General features: G+C 39.4%; 1 long non-coding RNA gene across 1 annotated transcript; it reads right to left on the reverse strand.

The window, feature by feature from the left end:
- Positions 1 to 20: 20 nt before the first annotated feature.
- On the reverse strand, positions 21 to 9,769 carry LOC103882456. Its single transcript, XR_002520608.2, has 2 exons — positions 6,462 to 9,769; positions 21 to 2,279 (listed from the first exon to the last, which is right to left on the reverse strand). It is a non-coding gene; the product is annotated as an uncharacterized LOC103882456 (long non-coding RNA).
- Positions 9,770 to 13,834: the final 4,065 nt, after the last annotated feature.

Consider the following 13,834-nt stretch of genomic DNA (forward strand, 5'->3'; position numbering starts at 1 on the left):
GAGTTAGATTTTGTGGACTAAAGGTTTTTTTGTGGGTTTTTTTTTTTTTAACTTTTTAGCACAAATGTTTCCAATTGTGTGGGCCCTTCATGTTGGAGTGTTGACTATTTGAGCAATATTAGCAGTATTAGTAGAAGATTGGGTGAGGGATAGAGAGGCTGGTGAGGAAGAGGGGATGGGGTTAGGTGGAGGCATGATGGTGGCCATAGGAGAAACAGGCTGCTGACTTACGCAACATATCATTCCAAAGAGGGTTTAGGTTCATATCTCATCTCTAGAGAAATGTCCTAAAAAGAATAATCCATCCAGGTAAGTCCCCATCCTTCCCACATCTGTCCCGATGTTTAGGACCCCAGAAGAAAATTATTTACAGAATAATAAGGGTTAAAGCATCATCAAAATGGAAACAAATATATAGGCTTCTTCACAACTAAAGGAACCAGATTTTTTTTTAAATCACAAGCATCTTGTGATTTGGGCCAAATTCCTGTCATTCATGATGGATCTCACAAGAGCCTTCGTAGTATAGAGAGATCCCAAACATGAAACTGCTCACCCCTAATGCTGCCAAAGTTGCTTTTCTCCCTTTCAATCACAGGCAGCTGGGGGGTGGGGGGAGAGTCGAAACATTAAATACTAAGAAATTAGTTTACATCTTTTGCAGATGTGATATTAAAAACATAAAATTCAATGCAATGAAGCAGTGCAGGGCAAATCATATTGATCTAGTGCTGGGAATAAATCTGTGAGCTTTCAGGACCAAGAAACATCTACTGCACTCACAAGAGAATCAGCCATCTGAGAAGTATCACATACTCTGCAGAAAAAGAGTGGAACAAGGAGGTTAGGCCGGGCATGATGGCATGCACCTATAGTCCTAGCCACTTTGGAGGCTGAGGCAGGAGGGTCACTTGAGCCCAGGAGTTTGAGGCTGCAATGAGTTACGATTGGTCCACTGCATTCCAGCCTAGACAACATAATGAGACTTTGCCTCCAAAGTAAAATAAAAAGAATGGGACAATGAGGGTCTATGGACTCAGCCAAGAGGGCAGTAGCAGGACTCAGATGAGGTTCCAGATACAGCAAGCTGTCGGATGGGGATGGGGCAGCACCAGGCAATGAAGAATCACCAACAGTGTAGCAAGACTGAGCAGGTTGTACTCAGCTCTGTGTCTACTGAAGGAAGAAATACTTAAAGAGCCCTTGGTTTGAAGTGTGAGACCCTCAACACACCAGCTGAAATAACAGAAGATTGATGCTAACGTGACTTCTAGAAAGGGTAGTTGCTGTTACCTGCAGGGCTTTGGTTTTGCTGAGGAGCCTGCAAGCTGGACCACAGCTGAACTTTCTTGAACCCTTGAAGAAAGCCCCCATACCCCTAGTCCAATGAGACTCATTAAGGACCTCTGATCTCCATAGTTCTAAGATAATACACTTGGATTGTTTAAGCCACTAAGTTTGTAGTCATTTGTTACAGCACCAATAGGAAACATGCAGCATTGCACTGCCACTTGGAAAGGTGGAGAGATAACAAGAGAAATTTAACTGAACCCCATTGGTATGCCTAAAGAATACTGAGTTCCCAAAACTCAGAAAAAGCCAACTAAGGAGAATGGGAAAAATCCAATAGCATGGTGCTAATGTGTAACCAGTATAGGAAAGTTATTATATCCTTTGCCAAGCTAGCCTCTGAGGATGAGAAAAGTGGGGAAAGATTCCTCAGTTTGGCCACTAGGATTATATCCAAGGGCACACTGTCCCTGCCACCTTGGGGCCTACATTGAGGATGCTACTGCAGTGCATGTTCTAATTAGAAGGCAAGGAATTCCAGAATGTGTGTATACACACATACATGCACACATGCATACATGCACACACACACACACACACACACACACACACACACACTCAGATGGAATTTATACTGCACTCCGGTAAAGATTTAAGCAGTTATTTCTTCTTTGAGTCAGTTGATTGATTTCCAAGCCAGTCTCTCCCTGTTTTTTACACAAGAAGCAGTCTCAGTGCTTAGGCCTCTCTTTTCTTGCATCTCTCTTTAACCCTTTCCTCCTCCACTGTCCCCACTACCACCACCATCCAGAGACTACCACACTCAGAAATATTCCATCTCCTTGAGGAAATGATACCTTTCTTATATCTTGTAAATTTCGTAGCCTCCAGAGAAGAATGTTAAAAATCTGTTTTCCTCCTTCCAGTTTTTATTTTTCTCAGCAGGGAAGGGTACATTTTGGTCGCAGTGACCTCTGGCTTTGTGTGACCTGGGAAACAAAACAGAATCAGAGATAAGCTCTGGTCTGATGATAAGGAGACAATGAGATATGAGCATTTCCACCTTAGCCTGCAATTTATTTCTCAAATACATTCTATATGTATGTCTCAACACAGATCAATCATTACCAGCAATGAGTAACTGATAAAGCATGAGAGAAAGAGGTATGTAAGCAAGAGAAGATTCTGGGAAACAAGAATATAACATGCTTGGGGTGATACAGGCAGGTGAAGGAACCCAAGAAGAGGTTTATGGGGCATCATGAAGTAGAGGTGAAAATGACATTCAGTAAGGGTTCTAACTGGTGTTGGGGTGAAGACAGACTTGGTATTGGGAGAGCTGAAACAGAAGGGAAGACACGTTAAGAGCAAGAGAAGAGCAGGCTAGCAACGAGGGAGGCCGTGACTGAGTGGCAGTCTGCAGCCATATAGGGCAACAACAAGAGACCCATGGCAGGACAGCAAGGTCAGGCAGCCTGTTTGGCAGCAACCTGCTGGCACCGTGTGCTCACAGCTCCTCCACCATTGCAATGCCTTTTTTGGTGGTGGTTCTTCCCCAGAGCCAACCTTAAAGCCAGAATCATCCTCCTAAAGTATCATTTTGATCCTGTTAAAAACCCTCAAAGGGCTTCCCCAGGGATACAGAAGCAAGTTCAGCCTCTGCAGTGGAGGTTTCTCCAGAGGCCTCAGACCAAACTCAGCTCTTCTGAAACTGCATAGCCCTGCCCTGAATTTCTCAAGTGGCGTCTATCACTTCCTGTTTGACTAGTGATAATTTTAAAAATTGATTTCAGTGAATGGACTTTTTGAAGGCAGAATGCTAGGCTTGATTGCCTTGCAGATGGTAGTCAAGGGAAACTATCTCTGTGATCATTTCAGAATGCCATGGAGTATTGACATCATCAGAAAAATCACTGTTACCAGCACACTCTCTCGCCTCTTACGTATCCAGGTCACGGTACTAGATGACCATGACTTTTGTCTATAGGAGGTTAGATCAGTCAACAAAGCCCACTAAGATAGAGATTAAATCCAAGATCTGAACTAGAGATTTGATTATATTCTATTCCTTGGCAAGAAACTCCAGCTTCAGCCCCAGTCACAAGGTGTGGGTGTGATGTTGCAGATCCATTGCCACCTCCACAAAAGCAACTTAAAGAACACTCGCTGACAGGCTGCTCCACAAGGTCCCCTTGTGCATCCACCCCTCCAATCTCTAGTGCTCTTAGAGACAGCTCAGCTCAGGTAGGGATTGGGGGAAAAGGATAGGAATTATTTGCATGTTATGATTTTTAAGTCTCAAATTATAAGTAATCTTAAAAGTAAAGAGCACTGAGTAAAACTGTCTCTTAGATTAACTGTAGGACTTGTGAGCACCCAGAAGGAAGAACTGCAAGCTATTTCTGAGCTGCACTAGCTCAAGCTGGAAGCAAAATTCAGTCTCCTCACCATTGTTTACGAGAAATCCACTCCCGTAAATCATGTGTTGAGTTTAGTAGACTCAACCTGATGATATCAACAAAGAGTCTCAGAAGGAGTCCTGGCACTTGGTATTTCACTATCTCCCTGCCCTTCTTTCCTGATCTCTTTTGATTCCTCCCACCTTGCTCCCAGGAGCTCCAAATTCCTCTCACTCTTTTAAACAGTGTGTTTCTCTCCAGCTCCTTCCTTCCCTTTGCACAACCAAACACACTAAAGTGCTCAACAGGACTAGAAATCTCCCTTTTAACAAGACTTACTATCTGCAGAAGAACTTAGATTACAGTTAAAATTATACAAATACCATGTTTAATTACCAAGGAAAGCCTCCACTTAAAACAGTGACCTAGAGGAGCTCCAAGGGTTTCTCGCCTCCAGACCCTTTCCCTGGTTCCTGCCCGAGAGGACACATCTCCACACCAAGCATCTCACTATACTTCTTCATACACTATCAATCTGTGCAACATGGCAAGGCAACTGGGATTGTCTTTCTCTGTATTCATGTCATGTTTCTGACACCTACTTCTGAAAGTTTCACTATTTCAACTGAGCTGACTCTCTGCTCATGTGAATACAACGTGTGCTTATTTATTTATGCCTTTCCTTCATGCTGAACACAAAATGATTTTTATTGGGCTTATGGTTTGAGATTTGGATAATTAAAGCAAACATATTTCTTTTGGAAAGTCACTTTTCCAACATACCACATACAAGAAACAATGAGGGATTCTTAGTGATGGTTCACTCTTGGAAAAATAGAAATCATAGCCCACACCAAACAGCAGAAACAGAATGACCCAAAATGCCATGACTTTACTGCAGTAGTTTTCTAATAATACTTCTGCTTTCTCTTAAATATTCGCCTTCTTCAGTTACCTAGAGCTTCCCAGCACTGAATGCATTTGGCCTTCCCGTCACATGAATAGAGTTGTTATTTGTTTCCCACTTACACAACCGTTCTTTGAAGGAGCCTAATCTGTTTCCTAAGTGCACAAGAACAGTAACAACATTATTTGCTCTTGTATAAGTTTAGATATATTATAAATGTAATTATGTGCTCTAAAATATAATGGCTATAGTCTTTACAAGATTATTTTATATTTATTTTATTTATATTACCACTGCATCACAAGAAAGGACATAAATAGTAAACCTTAAATAATAGAGCTGTTAAGCTAGAACGCAACTATTAGCGTTTGATAAGATTGTGAGATGAGCATAGTTTTTTGTTTTTTGTTTTTAATACAAGCAACCTAATTTAGTTCCTTACTGGCTGGTGGCCTTGGACAAATTATTTAACTTTTCTGATCCTCAGAGATAATCATATCCACCCGAAAAGATGTTGAGTGAATTAAAGGAAATATTTATGTGAAAGGGTATATTGCAGTGGCACAGAGAAGGGTCACTTTTCTTGTTTTTTCTTGTTTTACTATTTTTGTCCCCCAAGAGTGGTACTATCCTAGTAAGAGGCAGTTGCACTGTAGTAATTTTTTGAATATAAAAATTCTTACTGCACAAATAAGTAGTTTTTAAATAGTGACTTAGTCTCATGTGGTAAATATTTTCAGAGTATCTTTTGTTCAGTATGTGAATAGTTGATAGTTAATAAACCAGCATAGTACATGCTGGTCACTCCGATTCCCCCACTTAACTTGCCTGAGCACAGTGCAAAGCAGGGTCAACCAATGATTGAGCCATGCCTCTGCTGACTGACTGCCATGTCCTTCAAGAGCTATGGGCAAAATTCTTTATGCTTATATGGTCCCTATGTCTGAAACACTCAAAGCATTTTTCCAGAGGTTAAACTGGGGCTTTCATACGACCTGGTTAATAAATGTCAAGTCTTCAGTGTGAAGCCTCAGAATGTCCTTTTGAGGAAGGTGGCTGACAACCTTATCTTCCATACAAACAAACTGAGGCATGGAGAAGATAAATCAGAGGACTTGTTATGGATTCTTCATTCCTTATGTGTACACTTGTAGTTTATCTATGAAGACCAGTGTTTCACGGGGGTGCACAGAAAGCCAGCAGGAATCCCCAGAGATCATGGCTGTGGTTTCTTGGAGATGGCAGCCCACCATTCTAATGTGGTTGAGAGGATTACGGTACTGGGGTCAAGGGGTGCTGAGGCAGGGTCTGTCTGAACTGGGTAAACAGTCTGAGTCAGTGAGGTTAGGAAAAGCAGGTAAGCTGGAACTCCAAAGGCGTGCAGTGTGATACCTCTCATAGGAAACAAAAAGTTCCCGTTTTGGACCAAGTTTCCATGGCTACAGTAAACCTCTTCTCAGGAGGAAAGAACAGCTCCAGCAGGGCCTAAGGAGAAGGGCCTTTGTGCATGGAGAGGACTGGAGTGCTCTGATCAGCAGCTGTGAGAGGACAGAGCTCCAACCTGCCAGCTTGAAACACTGGCAGTAACCGTGACAGGAAGAAGCAGAAAGACTTCCAACTCATGGCAACCACCTCCACCACAAACACAGTGGGTCTTGGGGACCATCACCCTCCTTTACACCTTGACAACACAGCGAAGCTCAAAACACTTTTCCCAGAATTCCCATCCCCGAATGATTCCATGTCAGTGAAGGTCACAAGATAAATACTGCATGAGATTTAAAAAGCAGAAATGAAGCCACAGCCATGTTTTTGATGCTCTGAAGGTCAATAGGAGGCACGAGGCACTTTGGCAGTTCACTCACATTGTCACTGGCTGTTCTTCCAATTCCTGCTTTATCTTCTCCTTCAGCTTCTTCACACACGTACACAGCATCTTACTGAGGGGTGCAGCTGCTCCTGCATGTTAGTCATGGCATCGAGTTTGCTGGTGGGAAGAGACAGACTTGAGTTCCAATTCCTCCTCATGGGGTCCAGCTTGTCTTTGCTTTTGCTCACATCCACCTTTCTTATCTAGCTGCCGGCCTGGGTACCCTCATGCTACTTTAGGCCCAACACTAGATGAAGAGATACACAGTCTGGCATAGGCTCCTCCCCCAGGTCGCTACAAAATCACATCCTTATAATAAATTTTGTTTTCTTTATTACTTAGAGTAGTCTTACTTTTCTGATGGAACTCCAAGTGATACACATGTACTGTCTTATTTAATCCTCACAACAGTCCTAGAAGGCAGGCACTATCATTATCCTCGTTTTACAGGTGAAGAACTTGAGAAACAAGAAGATTATTCTATATCAATTAGCTGGTATGTGGTGATACTGGGATTTACACCCAGGCAGTCAGATTCCAGAGCCTGAGTTTTGGCTTTTTGCTGATTTCTTCCTTAATTCCATGAAGTCTAGCTTCTGTTCTCACCAGTTTTGTTAAGAAAAGAATGCTCTTAATACTTTAAAAAATTATTCTCAGAAAACTTTCTTCCATTCTTCTTCTAGACCTCCCTAAAGCCCCTGATATGTTTCCTTATTCCTTTCCTTTAGCTGTGCTGAAGTTTCTTTTCTGTTTTATTTCCCAGCTTTTCTGCTTTCCATTGTCTGCCATGCACACATGCACACATACATGCATACATGTACACACATACATACACACATGCACACACAGGTTTGACCATGCCATTCTAGCTCCAAATTGCATGCTTATTCTTTAGACCACACTGTCTGCCCGACAGTGATTCATCATCAGTCTCCTTTGCTAACCCAGATCTCTGCCATCTCCCACTGGGGGCTGCCAGGGCTCTATGCCTGCTACCCTTTAATAGTACAATAAAAGTGATCAAACTGATCAAGTGTAAAGCACACAGAAGAACACAGGCCAGATGGGAAAGAAATAGGACAAGGGAGGGAAGCTGAGGAAACAAGCCAAAGTACGGTTAACTGAGGAGCAAGGCAGAACCCAGTGAAAGCTTATAAGGCAGAAATAAACTCCCACAGGGGGAAAAATGCTTTTGTGACTTTTATACAGAGAGAAGAGAAAGGGCCTGGTCATAAAATAGAGAGATAAGAGAGGAAAAAAATATGGATTTTCTAGAGAAGAGGAACCAGAGGACCAGAGCTGAATTATTTGTGGAGTCAACTGAGCAGAAGAAACTGTTCCAATGCAAAGCTAATCAGCAGACATAGGACCAAGAGAGAAGTCCTTATACTTCCTGAAACCAGGATCTGAGGCTGAGGGCAGCCAGAAGCCCAAGAGATAGACCTAGTGTCAGGATCTGCAAACTCAAGAGAATTGGCCAGCCAAGAAGGAACTGTTATGTTTTTTGAAATGTTTCTAAATTAAGAAGCAAGAATTGTGTGTATGAATGACCTTACACTCCTGACTTCTCCCCTCGCAGAGCACAGTCCAGGATGACTGACCCAAGGATCTGCCTTTTATTAGAGAATCTCCTGAGAATGAGAAACTACCATTTTCCAAGAATGAGACAGTGTGTTGTCCCTATTTTTCCACATACATACTAACATGAGAATCATGAACACCAAGAAGTAAAATAAAACTCAAACCAGATCCAGAAATAAAATTTGGCATTTTGAACTCAGTAAATTTGGTAAACCTTTGCAGAGGAAAACTTAGCTGACAAACACATGAAGGAATCCAAAAAAAGAGACAAGAGTTTTAAAAATGAGACTTGAAGGCCTTTTACCCGGTGGTCTTGGGCCCAGGAATTAATTATATTTCTGAATCTCATAATTAGAAAAATGCTAAACTGAGAAACAGCTTTTTACCTAAAGTTTAACTAAGTGCTACTTATAATAGCATAAAATTAGAAACAGTCTATATATGGGGCAAAAGGGAATGGTTCTATAGTAACATAAATAATCTGTGCAATACATGTCTACTATGGATATAATAGAAGCATTTCTTTAAAATGAAGCGTGTGTGTCTGTGTGTGTAGAGACAGAGAGGCAGTGACAGAGAACAATAGAAATATTGATAAGTGAAAAGAGAAAGTTGTTCAATGTTATGTAGAGCATGCACTCATTTTCGTGAGTCTCCCTGTGGGGGTTCTTTATCTGTGATTACATGTGTAGATGCCTAGGAAAAGTCTGAAAAGAAATACTGCAAACCCTAGCAGTGGCGACCTCTGGGAGTAGGGAGAATGGAACAGGAAAGCCAGGGCATTTGTTTTCTTCTTTTTTATTCTTTCAAATTGCTTGAATTTTTTTTGGATTTCAAGCAGAAACCTGTCCATTAAAATCTGTTCTCCCTGTTCATGGTTGTATCTCAGAAGCTGCTTTTTTGACAGGGACTACATTCCCCAGTTTTCCTTGGAGCTAGATGTGGCCACATTTGCAACAGAATGTGCAGGTCAAGGTTTTGCACACACAGAGGGCCAATTCACTCTTGTACTTTCTCCTTCTACCAGTGGGACCGTGGATATGACATTGGAGCCTCAATCATTAAGATGCTAGTGGATGTTGGAATCACACCTTTGTCTCTGAATTATCACATGGGGAAGAACCCACTGCTTCCCTTGAACGCTTACCTGGGATAGTTACATTAACAAGAAATTAACCTTGATGTCTTTAAGACATTACATTTAGGTCTGTATCCTTTCACTTTAGGTTAACCTAGTGAAAATTACATTATTGCTTTTTCTTAAGGGATTTTTAAAACTATATTTATTTTGAGAAAATTATAGATTTACATGCAGCTGTAAGGAATCGTAGAAAGAAATCACACATACTCTTTACCCAGTTTCCCCCAGTGGTAACGTCTTGCAAAACCGCAGCACAATATCACAACAGAATGTTGATATGGAGTCAAAATAAAAAGCATTTCCATCACAACAAGCATCTCTCTTGTTCCCCTTTGTAGCCACACCCAATTCCCTTCAGCCCAAATCCCCACCTTAACTCCTAGCAATCACTAATCCATTTCTAGAATTTGTCATCTAGGAAATGTTGTATAAAAGAAGTAATATAGTATGTAGCCTTTTAGGGTTGGTGTTCTTTCACTCAGCATGATCCTTTGGAGATTCATACGGGTTGTGGCATGGATCAACAGTTGGTTCCTTTTTATTACTGAGTGATATTTTATGGTCTGGATGTACCACAGTTTGTTTCACCATTCATCCATTGAAAGACGTTTGGTTTGTTTCCAGTTTTTTATTATTGCGAATAACACCTCTATAAACATTCATGTAAAAGCTTTCATGCAACCATAAGGTTTTATTTCTCTTGGATAGATGCCTAAGAGCATGATTACGGAATCATATGGTAGTTGTATTTTTAGTTTTTTAAGCAACTGATAAATTGTTTTTCACACTGATGGTACCATGCTACATTCCCACTAGTAATGAATAAGTGATGGGATTTCTCTGCATTTTTGTCAGTGTTTGGTGTGAGCATTGCTTTCCATTTTACCCATTTTTATAAATGTCTAGTGATTTTCTTTTATATCTGCCTTTTTTGATATATTATATTTGTACATATTTTTGGAGTACATGTGAAATTTCATTGCATGCACAGAATGTAAAATGTTATATACTCAATGTGACATTTCATTGTGGCTTTTATTGGCGTTTCCCCAATAGCTAATGATACTGAATATGTTTCCCATGTTTGCCATCTGTGTATACTCTGATGAAATGTCTCTTCATGTCTTTTGCACATGTTCTCATTGGATTGTTTGTTTTTTCATTGTTTGTTTGGTTTTGAGAGTTCTTTAAATATTTTAGATACTAGTCCTTTGTTGGATTTGTGATTTGCAAATATTCTGTGATTTGCTAGTCTTTTTATCCGCTTAACAGGGTCTTTCTCAGAGCAGAAGATTTTAAATTGTAGTAATGTCCAATTTGTCAACTTTTCCTTTTCCGGATCATATCAAATCAAGAACTCTTTGCCCAGCCTCAGATCTCAAAGATTTTCTCTTGTGTTTTTCTAAACATCTTATAGTTTAACATTTTACATTTAAGTTCATGCTCCTTTTTCAGTCAATTTTTGTATAAGATGTGAGATTTACATTTTAAGGTTCTTTTTTTTAACTTATGGATGTCTAAATGCTCCAGCACCATTTGTTGAAAAGACTCTCTTTCTTCCATTAAATTTTGTGCCTTTTATATCTTTGTGAAAAAAACACTTGGGCATAATTTTAGATTATTTTTGTGGGTTCTTTATTTTGTTAATTGATCTATGTGTCTACACTTCTACCAATACTGCAGTGCCTTGATTACTACAACTATATAATAAGTCTTACAATTGAGCAGACCAAGCTCTCTCATTTTATTCTGCTTTTTCAAAATCATTTTGGATACTTTAGCTTTATCTCATATAAATTTTAGAATAATCTTGTCTATATATATTTGTAAAAATCTTTCTGGTGTTCTGATAAGAGTAGCATTCAGCCTTTATATCAATTTGGGGAGAATTGACACCTTTACCATGTTGAGTTTTCCAAACCATAAACACAGTCTGGCTTTCCATTTATTAGATCTTATTTGATTTCTTTAATCAATGTTGTATCTGATCCAAAAAATTTACATGTTTTGTGAGATTTCCACTAAATATTTTATTTGAAGAGGTTTTAAATAGTATTATATTTTTTAATTTTGGTGTCTTTGTGTTTATTGCTAGTATGTAGAAATACAAATGGTTTTTATATGTTTATCTCAAATCCTGTGACCTTGTTGAACTTGTTTAATATTAGAATCCATGGGGTTTTCTATGTAGAAAATCATGTCATTTACAAATATGGACAGTTTTATTTTTTCCTTTATGATCTATATGCCTTGGTTTTCATTTGTTACCATATTTTACTGGCAAGAACTTCCAGCTCTGCATTGAATAAGAGTACTGAGAGTAGATATCATTGCCTAGATAGAAAGCATTCAGTTTTTCACCATTAAGTATAAAGTTAGGTGTTTTTTGTGAATATTTCTTTATCATGTAGCAAGTTCCCCTCTATTTCTACTATTCTGAGAGTTTTTGTCATGAATGGATGTTGAATTTTTTCAAGTGCTTTTTCTGCATCAATTGATATTAGCATGTAAATATGGTGGATTATATTGATTGGTTTTAATGTATTTTAAATATTGAACCATCCTTGTATCCTTTGGATAACACTACTTGGACATAGTGTATAATTATTTCACATATTGCTGAATCCTATTGATTTATCTAAAGATTTTTGTAAAGATTTTTGCATCCATATTCACAAGGTGTATTGGTCCATAGTCTTCTTTCTTTGTACTATCTCGTTTAGTTTTGGTATTAGGATAAGACTGGCTTCATAAAACTGCATTTGTTATTTTATTTTCTTTATTTTAGACATGGGATCTCACTCTGCCACTCAACTTTTCTCTATCAGTCTTTCCAGAAGTTCGTCAATTTTATTGATCTTTTCAAAAAATCAACTCTTTATTTTATTTATTTTCTTTATTATTATTATACTTTAAGTTCTGGGGTACATGTGCAGAACGTGCAGGTTTGTTACATAGGTATACATCTGCCATGGTGGTTTGCTACACCCATCAACCCACCATCTACATTAGGTATTTCTCGTAATGCTATCCCTCCCCCAGCCCGCCAGCCCCTGACAGGCCCCAGTGTGTGATGTTCCCCTCCCTGTATGCATGTGTTCTCATTGTTCAACTCCCACTTATGAGTAAGAACATGCAATGTTTGGTTTTCTGTTCTTGTGTTAGTTTGCTCAGAATGATGGTTTCCAGCTTCATCCATGTCCCTGAAAAGGACATGAACTCATCCTTTTTTATGGCTGCATAGTGTTCCATGGTGTATATGTGCCACATTTTCTTTATCCAGTCTATCATTGATGGGCATTTGGGTTACTTCCAAGTCTTTGATATTGTGAACAATGCCACAATAAACATAAGTGTGCATGTGTGTTTATAGTAGCATGATTTATAATCCTTTGGGTATATACCCAGTAATGGGATCGCTGGGTCAAATGGTATTTCTAGTTCTAGATCCTTGAGGAATTGCCACACTGTCTTCCACAGTGATTGAACTAATTTACACTCCCACCAACAGTATAAAAGCATTCCTATTTCTCCACATCCTCTCCAGCATCTGTTGTTTCCTGACTTTTTAATGATTGCCATTCTGACTGGCATGAGATGGTATCTCATTGCAGTTTTGATTTGCATTTCTCTGATGACCAGTGATGATGAGCATTTTTTCATATGTCTGTTAGCTGCATAAATGTCTTCTTTTGAGAACTGTCTGTTCGCCCACTTTTTGATGAGCTTGTTTGGTTTTTTTCTTGTAAATTTGTTTAAGTTCTTTGTAGATTCTGGATATTAGCCCTTTGTCAGATGGGGAGATTGCAAAAATTTTCTCCCATTCTGTAGGTTGCCTGTTCACTCTGATGATAGTTTCTTTTGCTGTGCAGAAGCTCTTTAGTTTAATTAGATTCCATTTGTTAATTTTGGTTTTCATTACCATTGCTTTTGGTGTTTTAGTCCTGAAGTCTTTGCCCATACCTATGTCCTGAATGGTATTGCCTAGGTTTTCTTCTAGAGTTTTTACAGTTTTAGGTCTTATGTATAAGTTTTTAATCCATCTTGAGTTAATTTTTGTATAAGGTGTAAGGAAGCGATCCTGAAAGTGATGAGGAGAATGGAACCAAGTTGGAAAACACTCTTCAGGATATTATCAAGGACAACTTCCCCAACCTAGCAAGGCAGGCCAATATTAAAATTCAGGAAATGCAGAGAACACCACAAAGATACTCTTCGAGAAGAGCAACCCCAAGACACATAATCATCAGATTCACCAAGGTTGAAATGAAGGAAAAAATATTGAGAGTATCCAGAGAGAAAGGTTGGGTTAACCACGAAGGGAAGCCCATCAGACTAATAGCAGTTCTCTCTGCAGAAACCCTACAAGCCAGAAGAGAATGGGGGCCAATATTCAACATTCTTAAAGAAAAGAATTTTCAACCCAGAATTTCATATCCAGCCAAACTAAGCTTCATAAGTGAAGGAGAAATAAAATCCTTTACAGACAAGCAAATGCTGAGAGATTTTGTCACCACCAGGCCTGCCTTACAAGAGCTCCTGAAAGAAGCACTAAACATGGAAAGGAACAACCAGTACCAGTCACTGCAAAAACGCACCAAATTGTAAAGAACATCGATGCTATGAAGAAACTGCATCAACTAACG

Source organism: Papio anubis, chromosome 2 (assembly GCF_008728515.1).
Source record: "Papio anubis isolate 15944 chromosome 2, Panubis1.0, whole genome shotgun sequence".
NCBI classification, from domain to species: domain Eukaryota; kingdom Metazoa; phylum Chordata; class Mammalia; order Primates; family Cercopithecidae; genus Papio; species Papio anubis.